This window comes from Scardinius erythrophthalmus (assembly GCF_964197995.2).
Source record: "Scardinius erythrophthalmus genome assembly, chromosome: 20".
Taxonomy (NCBI): Eukaryota; Metazoa; Chordata; class Actinopteri; order Cypriniformes; family Leuciscidae; genus Scardinius; species Scardinius erythrophthalmus.
In genome coordinates, this window is record NC_138240.1 from 27501317 (window position 1) to 27515847 (window position 14531).

General features: G+C 35.4%; 1 protein-coding gene across 3 annotated transcripts in view; it reads right to left on the reverse strand.

The window, feature by feature from the left end:
* grk5l (G protein-coupled receptor kinase 5 like) overlaps positions 1 to 14531 on the reverse strand; it is a 64224-nt gene that overhangs the window by 34141 nt on the left and 15552 nt on the right. The gene's annotated exons all lie outside the window — the stretch shown is intronic.

Consider the following 14531-nt stretch of genomic DNA (forward strand, 5'->3'; position numbering starts at 1 on the left):
ACTATTTGTCATGAGCCATAAAAGCCTGATGTGTCAAATATAATACTCAACATAAAACACAGGTTTAATAAACTGTTCAATTTTTTAGAAAAAAATCAGACTATTATTTGATTTGACAGGCTTTACAGGGTTAATAACTGTGCATGAGAAAAGAAAAATCATATGAACCAATAATAAAATATCACAAATTCCAATCAAATCCCAATGAATAAGATACAGTTTTACAGGACAATGCGTTGCGAATGCCGTTTCATGCTGACTTTAAATGCCAGGATACTTTATGTGACCGCTAATTAGCTTTGAACCTCATGAAATCTCCTTGTGACTTTGAACATGTGCAGTGTAATAAAACATGTCAGCATCTGGTCTCTCAGCCTGAGAGTAAGTAAGCTAGTTAAAACGAGTATGTCATTTCTGACGTCAACACAGGTCAAAAATATGCATTCCCTCCCAAGAGAAAAGAGGAGTTTTTACAACAAACTATGTCACGCTCTGCAATAACGGTTTCCTTTTGAAACATTCAAACTCATAGAGGCCAATAAAACAGAGCAGCTTCTGCTACAGTTAGATACTGTTAGTTACAAAAGTGCTCTTTATCACTTCGTTCACTCTGAATGTAAGGAGAATTTGCTGTATGGTGCTCTGGAATTGAAACATATAGCATTTGACAATTCCAGCATTGTGAATAGTGCTGAATGTTTCCAAACACAAACAACCAGGAAACGTAAAGCCCAAGACTGGTCCTTAAAGACATTCATCTCACGTATATGACAGGCCTTGCTAATTAGCCACAAATCAAATCCTTTCCCACCAAACGGCAGAATTTTTGAAGGGATGTTAGTACTAGCCAGATTCAGCCACCTTAAATAAATATGAGAGGAACGTTACAGTAAGTTGTTCATACTTGGCAGGGTGATTTCGGTGTGTGTGTGTGTGTGTGTGTGTGTGTGTGTGTGTGTGTGTGTGTGTGTGTGTGTGTGTGTGTGTGTGTGTGTGTGTGTGTGTGTGTGTGTGTGTGTGTTAACAATTCTTTTAACGTGACAACAACCAATTTAAGACATTACAAGGAATCTGCAAATTATAATGCATTTTAACTTTGGTTACAATTATTTATGAAAATACATAATGCATTTTAATGTACAGTACATTATGCATACATGGTTTACATTCCCTTCAAATCTTGTTTATTTGCAGGAAATTCAGTTTAGTATATGCTCCTGCAATTTACTGGCTGTAAATACACATCAAGTGCGGCATTTGGGACAGGACACTTCAACTATGGGCACTTTTGGCTACACTGTATCACAGGACAATTCTGTAATTTTTCTGTAATGTCATTTTTTGGAACCAACCAATTTTATTCTTTTTATTTTATTATTGTATATTATTTATACAATTAAAACTTTACACCAGGTTTCAGTTGGTCAGTGGTGCAGACTGCAGTCTATTTCATTTCAGTTGCCTCAAAATAGCAACTAATGCGCCTGCACACACCTCGTTTTCAGACCAGCACGCCCATGGGTGATTTATTTTATTTTTTTGTTATTTAAAGCGACGGGTCCACAACACGTGTACAATTTGTCACCGTAGATGGTCTGCTTGCGCTCTTTAAACTCACGCATGAGCAGATCCGTTTCCTCGCTAGAGAAGCAGTAGTTTTTTTTCTGCTTGCAAATTCCGCTATGTAAATAGCGAATCCGCCATGGCGCGAGCGCAACTGGCTTTTAAAGGGAATGCGAGATGAGACTCTATTTGGTTTATTGCACGTTATGCCCAAAACACACCCATTACTCATTAAGAGAATAGGGGCAACCATTTTAGATCATGCGCCAGGCGTGCCGACCATTTTTCCTGTCGTTAAACTAGCAAAAGTGGATTGCGCAGTGCGCTTTAGACCATGCGCATAGATCGTTAAAATAGGGACCTAAGGGTACGGTCAAACTGATGAAACTTTGAGAAATTTTGCAAACAAAAAAGCTTTCTTTACGCAGCGAATTTGTGTGACTAACCCAATTCTCCCTCATGCGAAATTCCCAAACATGTGGATTCTTATTGAAATGCCGGGCTTTTGGAGAAAGTTACCTTTAAAAGTAATATGTTACAATATTGCATTGATCCCTAAAAAAGTAACAAATTGCATAATTAGTTCATTTTCAAGTGTTGCGTTACTTTTGCAATACTATTTCTCATGTGGACTGGGCTTGCTTGATTGTTTTTTAATTAAAAAAAAATGTATATGATGGCAAATGTAAAAGACTTTTCACAAAAAAAAGTGAAATGAATAAGCCTCAGGCTGAAGGAAATGCAAATTCCTAGCTTTTGTTGTAAATTTCAAAGTAATGCTTACTTGAAAAAAAAGTTATCTGATTATGTAACTCTTTGATTACTTTTAAAGGCACACTATGCAGTTTCCGTTTTTCCTCAAACAGCAACCCCTAGAGTCGCTGTGGAGTACTTGTATTTAACGTTACTGTCGTAAATACCACTCACGCAGAGCCGTCCCCACACTCTTCCGACCGTTCTTTCTTCAACGACTCTGCCATGATTCACGTCTGAAATGCGTGCTAGTGTCTTCCATAGAGGCTGCTTCATATGTTGTTGATGTATGTGACGTTGTGCCGTAAAGCAAGTCGTGATTCTCGCGAGATTTGTCGTGGTGCCACCTCTCAAACTTGCATTGCTAATTTTGCCAGCGGCGTCCCCCCCTGCTTTGCTATTGGGATGTTTCGCCCTACTACGAGTTTGTTTACCATCAAAATGATTTTGAAGCTGTTATATTGAGGTACAGATCTTGCATAGTGTGCCTTTAATGCGTTACCCCCCACACTGCTTAACACACACACACACACGCACGCACACACACAGACGTTTACATTTGTTAGTTTTAATAGAAACCAAGCCATGGGTCATACCAGTTTAAGTAATGTTTTTTATTTTACAAACCTTTAGATTATAAATGAACCCCAAAACACTGCTGAGGTCGAAAATAGAAAAAGACGAATACTGTAGACCATCTGCAACAAACAATGATCTGATCATGAGAATTTGCCAAAACCTTGCAGCTTACATAGCCTAATCTTTAATGCATGTGTGTTTGTAACAGATTAAGGGAAAGTGACGGCCACAGAAAAGAAAAAAAAAACAGATGCCAATCACACCAGAGAAGAATGTTTGCTTTATCTTCCTGCCAGAGGTCTGTTCAAGTCAGAGCACGCATCACGGGCCAGCTGAAGTCAATGCATCAAACAACGTAAAACACCTGGAAGAAAGTGGGTCAAAAAAACAGATGTAATTAACCTCCTTCCTTTCAGTCCATCTCAGAGCCAACTAGAAGAGTCAGATTGACAGCGAAGGTCAGAAGGCTTGATGCTCACTCATCCGAGTAATATAAACAAGAATCGAATTTGCTGAGAATGATATTTAGAGAGCTTGATGGAGCTCTTGCTGATTATTACAGCTGGAAAAGCGAAGTCAAAGCACCACCCTAATGACTGAAGCGGGATAGGGATCCGGTCTCAATATTTGGAGAGGTTTAGGTGGACGCAAGGCGTACACGGCTTTATGTAAATGTATTGTACATATGTGCTCAGATCAGCTCGACATGCATCAGATCAGAGGAACTGCAGTAACCATTTACTTTGTCTTTATTTTTAAATTATTGGGTCTCTGGTGTGCTTGACATGAGATGATGAAAGAGAGCATTGGTGAAATCTGCAGTGCTTCATCCACTTGCATTCCACAGCAACAACTACTCTCATATGTCTCCCTATGGCAAAACTATTAAAAACACTGTCTGAACAAACAAATTTAATCATTTACGAAATGACAGTGCAGATATTCAGTCTTAACAAATCAGACAGTTAGTCAAATCTTTCATCTTTATCATTCATTAGTGATGACTACAGAATTACTCCTCAAAAGTCAACAACAGGTCACACACACACACACGGCTAAGCTGAAAATATTATGAAGGAACACAGATCCCAGCGTTTAGCAATTACAAGTTCTTGGCAAACTCACTGTGTTGTTTTCATATTCAAAATGAGTGAGGATTCAGTCCAGGAATTCCAGTCATGGCACTGTGTGTGGGCCACAGCACGGTCAGGTGCTTGTGTGTATCTTTATTTAGGAATGGTATAAGCACTGTATTGTGCATTTTTTAGTTTCTTAAGAAAACAGCTTCAGTAATACTTTACAATATTTCCTGTACAAAAAAGTCTTTACAAAAAGTCCTGTAGGGCTTCAAACATGATCCTATTATATACAACAGAATTTATATTTTAAAATGTGTCCCATGATGGCTGACTAGCAGGGTTTTGGTGTTTTGAGAAGGTCCTGCAAATGTCCAAAAATTGTACTAGGATGTGCTTGATGTCATACACATTCACAATTTAAATAAAATCTAAAATCAAAGAGACAGTATTAACATAGAAGGTCTGGACATTGAGAGATTTCAAAACATTATTTCAATCTGTCTGGATCAGTCAAAAATTTGGACACACATTTGACTGAAAAAGTTAGTCTAAAAAAAGTCTCATTATCTTAAAAAAAGCATGCTCAAATGCTGAAAAAAATTGTATACCATACAATAAATTTACTTGGGTCGCCATATTTCATGGTTTTTGAGACTTAATTACTATTATTTTTTGACGATAACTGGTAACCTGTTTTGACAATAGATATCACAATTTGGGCAGCACTTATAAAGTACCCTCGATGTACATAGAGTGATCAATCCACTAAAACAAACACACCATAGAGAGAATGACAGGAAATCAATTGTTTGTCTCTCCGTGTCCTTACACACACATTAAATGTATTTCATGTCAGAGACCAGCTTTAAAAAAAAAGAAAAGGAGGCCATGTTATGTTGAAGAATTAGTGAGCCTGTTTTAATTTGTTCCACAAGACTCAGACTACACCCTTTTGTTTCATGTTCGTTTTTATAGATATGACCTAATGTGCACAATATAAAAATATGCTTCACAAGGGTACGCCATGCATCTGTCAGAAACATGGAGAGCAACGGCAGACACACGCATGACGGTAACAAGTCGTCATTTCCTGCACTGCAACTTTAGGCCGTTTTGCAGTTGATTGTTTTACTTGGTGATTCAGAGGTGTAAGTCTTTAGAGAGCACATTAACTACAGTTATATAACAATTAAAATAATGGGAAACAGAGTTGTTATAGGAACGACAACTGTAAAATAAAACACTACAGTAAATTGCAGAACCTGTTCAAGTAATTATGTTCACTCTTCTGTGAGCGTCACATTAAGGGTTTGTTTATTGACCGCAATCCACAAACTGAAGTACAACCCATTTACAACAATTTTACACCACCTCAGTATATAAAATCCAGGCTGCTGAAATGCCAGTGTAGTTTCAACTTAAATATACGTACCATGTATAATACAGAATCTACAATGCTCTGTATTTCATATAACGCCTCAAATGACTTTCTCATTGATTCTCAAATTAATTCTATGGGGATTCGGTGCTTGGTGCACTTCAACTTCACATTACGACAGCCATTCTCCTGATCTTGTGGATTCAGTGTAGCCTATATTTTCTTTTTCTGCAACAAGGGTGCTGGTGTTTTAGATGGTGGTGTGGTGAGACTATAACAGGTATTGACTCGACAGACGCGGAGTCATGGAAAAACTAGTAACCTAAGCGATTGCATGCAACACCTAGTCGACTTGATAAACAATCCACGTTCAACATAAGTTGTTTATAATGGATTATGATCAATTATTAACCTTTAGTCTTCATAGCTTGAAATCATGCCAAAATCCATTCTGCTAAAAATATTTTTCCTTTTAGGCTGAACTATTCCATAATTTACTCACTATCATGTTGTTCCAAACCCAAGGAAAACAAAAGCAGTAATGTTAAAAATTCAAACACGGCAAATTGTTAAACAGAAAAATGTATGCTCTTTTTGTGGCTGAAAGAATAATTAATATTAATCTAAGTATTAAATGAATGAACTAATTGAATTAATTTTTAGTAGCGTACTATTTTGCATAACTGACATTTTAAGTTATGATGCTCTTTAATACTTTGTTTTAAATTATTTAATTTAGTCAAAAATGATAAAACCAAAAACTAAAATACAATTATGATAATAATAAAATATGAAATATTAAAATACTATGGTTTTAATGAACATTGTAATTAAAATTCAGTTCAGAAAAATATTAACAACATAAAAACAGTTCAAGATATTAACAAATGCACTAACAACGTTTTAGAACGTTTTAAGAACTTACTCAAATAAACCAATCCAAACATTTTGCATATTACTGTATAAAAAAATGTTCTTTTTGTTAAAAAAAATTGTGTGCCACTGCCATTTTAGTAAAATTGACAACAAAAAAACAGTTTTTTTTTTTTTTTGCAAAAGTGAACATGGCAGAGCACGTCCATCACAAACATTTGGCTACACCTGTGCAAAACTAAACTAAAAGACTCAGGACTGCTTGAAAGATTCACGCAGTGAATTAAACGCGTGCCGTCAGCCATCACAGTTTTTTCAAAACCCCATAAAGCATTTAAAAGGTTTGATTAACCACACTTTTATCGTGACAGACTCGGTTGGAAGAGCTGCTTAAGAAATATTAAGGTGTGATAACACAGGAGGAAAAGAAACAGCCGACCAGCCACAACCTGGTTTCACTTTCTGAGAAAAAAACGGCACTTTTTTACTTACTCTGTGAATGTGTGAGCTATACCTCTAGCTAAATATACATGTGACTGTGTGAACCGAAGAAGAACCTGACCGCATTTTGATTGACGAGAAATCTGCAACAGAGCAGCACTGCTGTTTCCTTGTATGGTTATAGAGTCGATCTTTTGGGGAGAGGTTTTTCAATGATGTCTTGTAGCTCACATCTACCGCTACATCGGATATGGCAGAGGTTACAAAGCATGACAGATAAATGAAAAAGGCCTACTGACCTAAAACGACAGTTGACCCAAAAAATAAAAATGTAGTTATTTTGATATTTGATATTTGTTATATGTCATTTACTCATCCAAATGTCATTCTGACTAATATTTTTAAAATACTTTTTTTTTGTTCCATAAGAAAAAAAAATAGCATACAAGTTTGGAATGAAAAGAGGGCAAGTACATTTTTTTAATTAATAATAATCAATAATTGGTTTATACATTTATAAAATAATTTATATAAAATAACATTTAAAAATCATTTTAATTCCCTACTATTATAGCACATCATTTATATAGTAATTTATACAAAATTTAATTGAACTAAAATAGATGCATAATATTGCTAATACAATTCTGTTTAGTGGCGCGAGGTGATCTCACTGTCACACACATTAGATAAAAGTAATAGCAAATGACATTGATCCAACAAATCAACCATTTCCGATGGACAAAACCAAGTCCCTCCCCATTATTTCTTGTTCAAGAAGTCATTTCACTTGGATATATGTCTCAAGAAAAGAAAAGACTACAACAACTTCCGTTTCATGCCGACTTTATATGTGCAGGAATACTATAGATCTTTATCAGTGACAGATCACTCCTTTTGCAGAGCTTAGATACACAAGTGCATGCTTTTGCTGACTGCATTCTCTTGCTTAATCGTTCATCCACAGACTGTTCACCAGTAAACCACATCCTGAGGAAGGGAACAAATCAGATGAAAAATAGCAGGCCCATATCAACCAGACAAAAAAACTAACTGTACGTGCACTGTATTGTTGCAAACATGAGGTAGCAGGTATATTTTTACAGCATGGATGTTTTCTCTGAGGAGGCAAGAGACATAGCCTACATGAAAAAGAAAAAAATGTAAATGCAAAAAAAATGTAGATGAGGAAATAATAGACAATATACAAAAACTAAAATATTTATAAGAAATAAGAGATTAAATAGGTGTAAAAAAATTACACTTTTTTTTAAAATCCACTTTAGACTTTAAACTTTGCAACTACATGTCACTTAATACATATACAACTAATACAACTAATACATGTCAACTAATACTAGTGTTAGGTTAAAGGGTTAGTTCACCCAAAAATTTAAATAATCCCATAATTTAAGTCAAGTCAAGTCATCTTCATTTATATAGTGCTTTTAAAAATGTAGATTGTTCTGAAGCGGCTTTACAGGGATACAAGGATAGTTTAAAGTAACAGAGATTGTTTTGGCTTTATAGCAGTTCTTGAATAAAGTTATTTTCCAGCTAAAGTTAATTTGATTGATTCACTTCCGTCGCAACGATCATTAGTTATTAACTTAGGGGTCGCTAACACAACACCGTTTTAACAGGAAACTCTACACAGACTTTAAACGCGAAACCTGTGAGAACGCTGATGGCGTGCACATGCGTATTACGAGTTCAGTCTATTGGTATGCGCGTTTGAATGTGCGCAGGTTTGTAATTCCCTACAAACCAAGCCTTAAAAAACTACTTGTCTGGCCTTAACATTTTTTGATACAGAATTTTATCACTTCGGGGTAGATACGCGAACCGAATTCTGTAGAGTGGTAACTAATTTACTCACCCTCAAGCCATTCTAGGTGTTTATGGTTATCGCCAGTGATTATATTATCGATCGTCTATAGATATAAATATGGATATTTATTTTTCTTACAAAAATGCATCGCTCGCTTCAGAAGGCATTTCGTATGGATTACTTTTATGATGGGTGAATGTGCTTTTTTGGCTTCAAAACCAAGGTACCATAAGGTTAGGTGTTAGGGTTCAGATGAGTAGAATAAGTTGACATGCAGTTGCAAAGCAGTAGAATGTCTGTTGGGATCATTAAAATAAAGTGTTAACAGATATTAAGCAGACCGTCTACTAATACTCTAATGAAAGTTAGTTGACAACCACACCAAGTTGCTTCATTTGGCCAGAGGGGAACTGGCCCCCCGACTGAGCCTCGTTTCTCCCAAGGTTTTTCTCTCCATTCTGTCACCTGATGGAGTTTGGGTTCCCTGTCACTGTCGCCTCTGGCTTGCTTGGGGACACTTAATATTTGACAATATTATTGATCTAACTGCACTGACACTATTGTATGAGAACCGAACTGAGCTGGACGATGACATCACTGTTTTCTGCAGAGACCAAACTGAACTAATTTAATAATTGATTATTTTTACAAAGGAACTGAATAAACACTTAACTGATTTCAGATGAACAACAGTGACACTTTTTTTTTTTTTTACTTTTTAGAGCTCCTTTACAGCCGAATTGATCTATGTTTGCATTGTTGAATCATTATTTCCCTGTTTTCACTGTAAAGCTGCTTTGAAACAATCTGTATTGTATAAAGCGCTATACTGTATAAATAAAGGTTACTTGACAATCAATTGTTAAGTACTTTGGACCATCGAGATAAAGTGTTACCCATTTTTTTCCTGGGTAACCAGTAGCGTCTCTTTTGCCTCACTTTAAACTGAGAATGTAAGGGGAGAAACACAGGTGAAAAGTCTCATATGAGAAGGCAGTGTTTCCATGGCACTGTGATTGGGACATTTCTTCAACAATACGATATTGCATATCAATCATGGTTGCAAATGGTCTACAAATCGTCCTGAAAGGGTCACACTGGTGCTATGGTGATAGAAAGTCTGATTATTTTCTGCTAACTGGTTCTTTAGGACAGTTTAATTTCAATGAAACAGTTAAAAAAAAAAAAAACCTTAATGCTCTTATCCTGGCAGATGAAAATACATGTCAAAATGACCTTGAAATTATTTTAAAAATTAAATGATCAGTGAGTGGGTTAGTTTGGGGAACATTCAGCTCTGTAAAATTAAAACGAATTTTCATGACACCTGCAAGTGTTTACAGAGCATCTGAAGACTGTCATCAAATTATTATTTATATTTATTTTTTCATTTATTATAATAAAAGCTAAAGAACAGTTAATAATAGGTTAACTAAATAGCTACACAAAATACGCTTTTTATTTTGAAGCCATTTAAATGTGTAAAAGGCTTTTACTATCTTTATAAACCATTGCTAAATATTACAGTATCTGTTGCTTGTTGACAGTGTTTCAAACATTACATTCTTATCTAGCATCTCTTGTGCTCTGATGGCTGACAGCAGATGTCAAACAGGAAACACTGGCAACATTCAAACACACTATACCACAATAATAAACTCCATGTCAGAGATCAACATCAAAAGCACACATAAGCAAAATGGTGCCCGTTTGGTTTGCATGCACACAATGACAGAAAGACTACCACATAATCAAGGAATTGAAAGATGACGTTGATCACCATTAAGCTGCATGCAAACGCAGAGGTGAATGAAGAGAAAACAGACTTCTCTTGTGATGGCACCATGTCAATTTCTGGAAATCCATTTGCATTTACACCACACAGTCAAATAGTGCAAAATGCAAACCTCAGTGGCATGTAACATGCAAAAGCCTAGGGTTTTAATTTGTAGTGCTTGTTTGAATGGCATTCTTTTATTAACCTCAATGTCAACCCAGCTTCTTAAAAACTCATTGAAAGCACCCAAATGCAGACAAAATCTGATAATGTAGCACAACAGACTAAGCAACTACAATTTCAAGACTAATTCACGTTCACATGGTGATTGGACGTAACATAATGTGTAAGACTTCTGTTTTGGACTGGTTTTCTGTTATACAGTAACAGTTTCTTCAATTGTAAGCACTTTTGGCCCATGGGTTTTTACATAACAAAAAAAAAATATATATATATATATATTTAATTATTTGTTCATTAAAATTATAAATATTATAATACATCTATTTGTTTTAAATTGTTCAGTGGAAATGGACTCCCTTGATCTGGGATAAGGGAAAATAAAATCTATACATAAAAAGTATATTGAAAAAGCAGCATAACTAAATTAAGGCATGAAAATATATATATATAATGACATACAGTAAAAATGTGCTAATGGTTGAAGAAAAAAACAAATTTGTCAATTCCAACACTCCGTTCTGATGCTATGTTTTGCCATTTCTGTTTATTCACTATCATGTTTTAAGAATGAAACTACAGTCACTGAATTCACAGAGTTAGCAAAATGTTTGCAAAGCATTCACAGACTTGAACAAAAAAGGAAAGAAAGGAAAAAAAGGCCAAACCTGCCTTATATCAAGTAAAGAGGATCTTCCTGGAAGACAAGAGAGAACGCTGTTTATACTTATAATTATAGCATGCCCATTAAAAAGAGATTGTTTTTTTACAACGCTGTGTGTGTTTAACCGTCTGTGTAACACTTTTACAATAATGTCAAACAACTCAAATATGTAAAACATAGAGGTAAAACATAGCATCACTATATATACACCAATGTTCTGTCAATTGGTATTTTAGAAAAAAACAAAACAAAAATCTAGTTTTTTGGGTATGAAATGGTGGGCTGTGACCCGTGTAAGAAATTAACCAGGCCTTGGGGCAAAAATGCCCAAGATATATAAAATGTGGGGATGAAAATGCCCTCTCAGTGAACTTCTCTGTTTTTCATCCGTTATCAATGTTTCCTAATAATGTATACCAGGTGTATCTACCTAACTGCTGCTGGTGCTCATGCCGGAGCCATTTGGGGGAATCTGCGAACCACTATCAAAAACGTGACTTCCCATAAATGCAAATACTGCTATATCCAAAGTAATTAATTAACCAGCAAGGGCATAACTGCAGCAGAAGAAAGAAATTCATACAAGTTTGGAACAAATAATGACAGAATTAAAAATTTTAGATGAACAATCACTTTAAATTTATTGTACATTTGTACATTTTAAAATTAAGTATTTGACATTTACCGTTCAAGAGTTTAGGGTCAGTACGATTTAAAAAAAAGAAAAGAAATTAAAGGTGATGATACACAGGGCAACTTTTTGAGCAATGTGGCTGGGCAATCTTGCCAAGCGATTGTTGCTTGGGCACTTTCTCATTGAAAATGGGCAATAAATTTCTATCTGGATAATTTTGATCGATCGTGGGCCCTGCGTCTCATCTGGTTGCCCGTTGACGGCAACATTGCCCAACAACACTGCTCAAAAATTTGCTCTGTGTATCATCACCTTTACACTTTTATTCAGCAAAGACACATTAAGTGGATCAAAAGAGACAGAAAAACAGAAATTGAAATTGACAGAAATTGTTACAGAAAAATAAATGCTGTTATTTTGAAATTTCTCGTCACAGGAATAAATTACCATTTAAAATTCTTATAATATTTTTAAAAAATTACTGTATTTATGATCCAATAAATGCAACCTTGGTGTGCATAAGAGATTTCTTTTTTCGAAAACATTAAAAAAAATCTTACCTTCGATCAGTAGTCTAAATTGACTCAAGCTGTGTGTTTTTACATGTCTAGGAAAAAAATGCCCTTGAAAATCAAATTTCGGGGCAAATATTGTGTATCAATAAAAATAAAAAAATACATATTTGAACTTTGTTGTTACCATATATATAGAGTGATTTTAAAATCACCAAATTTTAAAATGTGTAATAATAAACAGTTAAAGTCATGGCTTTATCAGGATTTACATCAGTCCATGTCAACATAAGTGAGAACACACAACTGGTTTCCAAAAGACACCCAACGTGTTAGAAACTATCAAACAAAACCTCAGCATAGCTGGTGTTTATTTAACTCTGCTTTGCCACGGCGCGGGCTACTAACGGTAGCCAACACAGTCTGGGTACAGAAAATAAAAGTGACACGACTACCTGTGTTAAGTGAAAACAAACCTGCTCTATACATAGTTGATCTTCAAGTCCATGTGCTTATGTGTTTAAGGACTTCTCCAAGGTGTGGCCCTTCAAACTACAACAGAAGCCTTTGTGCCACAGGATGTAAAAAAGTGCCGCCTTTTCCAAAGGTGAAGGCCAGGACTATTGGAGGAAGAGGCCTTTTGTTGAAATGTTCCAGTGCGATGCGGTCATTTGTCTTTTTATTATTGCTTTAAAGGCACTGGCTTCAAACAGCTTTTAAAAGAACTCAAGGAGTCATGACCAAGAGAAACTTAGCAATCAGGCCATGCTCACTTTGGCTCAACTTAACAGTGCTTGCTTTGTAAAAGATTCAACATAAAGTCTGCGCCATTTAAAGGGACAGTTCACCCAAAATAGAAATGTTGTCATCATTTACTCACCTAAATCTGTAGGAATTTCTTCACGAAAGGCCATTTTTGGAAGAATGTAGGATGAGGACAGTCAAGCTCCAAACATGACAAAAAGCACCATAAAAGTATTATAAAAGCAGTCTATGTAATTTCTTTGCTTCCATGACTTCTGAAGTCATATGATAGTATGTAAGGAACAGTTAAAAATTTGAAACGTTTTCACAAAGAATCTTGACATAGGTCCAACCTCTTTTTGGCACATTCATGATGAACTATTAGAGATGTCCGAATCATGAACAAATCTTTCTTTTGAGTCATATCTGCTTTAACAAATATTCTGATCCAATCAGTTGAAAGACGCATTTACGAATCAGACCGACCCACTTCTCGAGACGCAGTAATCCAGATTATCTGTGATTAACAAAATTTTAGTCTGTTTTTCAAACAAAAAATTTCTATGGCTTCAAAAGTTACAGAAATATAAAGATTGTATGGCACTGTTGAGTACTTTTTGAAGGTCAGTCTTCAAAAAGTGGCCAGGATATTCTTTAAAAATTATATTTTGTGTTCCACACTGATTAAATAAAATCATATGGGTTTGAAACAATGTGAAGACAAGTAAATAAATGACAGAATTTTCCTCTTTGAGCCAATGACAGTCAAACATGAAACAGGATTCTTGCTGTACTCTGATAAATACAAATGGTGTCTTCCGTTTTCTACAGCTGTACAAAGATTTCAAATATTTGTAATATTGATTTTTGACATCTAGAGCATCCTCAATGTGTTTGTATCAGAACATAAACAGAACAACAGAAAGGCAGTTATTACAGGGTGTTCGTCACCAAAAACGTTTTTTATTGAAAGTTCAAAAATATTATGAAGTCACTATTCTTTTGTTGTCTGCCAGTATCACAGTAACACATGCTCAAGACTTAAGCTACAACTAAGTTAAGCATCACTATTACGATTACTTGTATTAAGGGTAAGAGGTTTAGAACAGGTTGTTGAGGATAGGTAGGCTAAAACTTTTCTAAGGGATCAGGTTTTTGCCTTAAAAACCAAGCCATATCTAGGGGAGCAGAATATTATAGAGACCATCGCTTCCTCTGAATATGCCTACTTCCCTTCTTTTTATATGTGAAAAGCAGTAAGTAAAATAAACAGTATGTCTAATGGGCAGAATTCATTAAACAGCTGTTAAAAAAAAAAAAACATCCATCCCAGAATCTAATACGTGCATCTGATAGACAGTTTAACTATCCTATGAGTAAAAGCAGCACACATGTAAGCCATTATGTTAACGCCTTAGCAATGCCATTAAATAAACAACACCCAGACTATCTTAGCGACTGCATAGCAATGCCCTGCCAACCACCCATAACAATCTACCATCATTCTGGCCTTAGAAAATTCC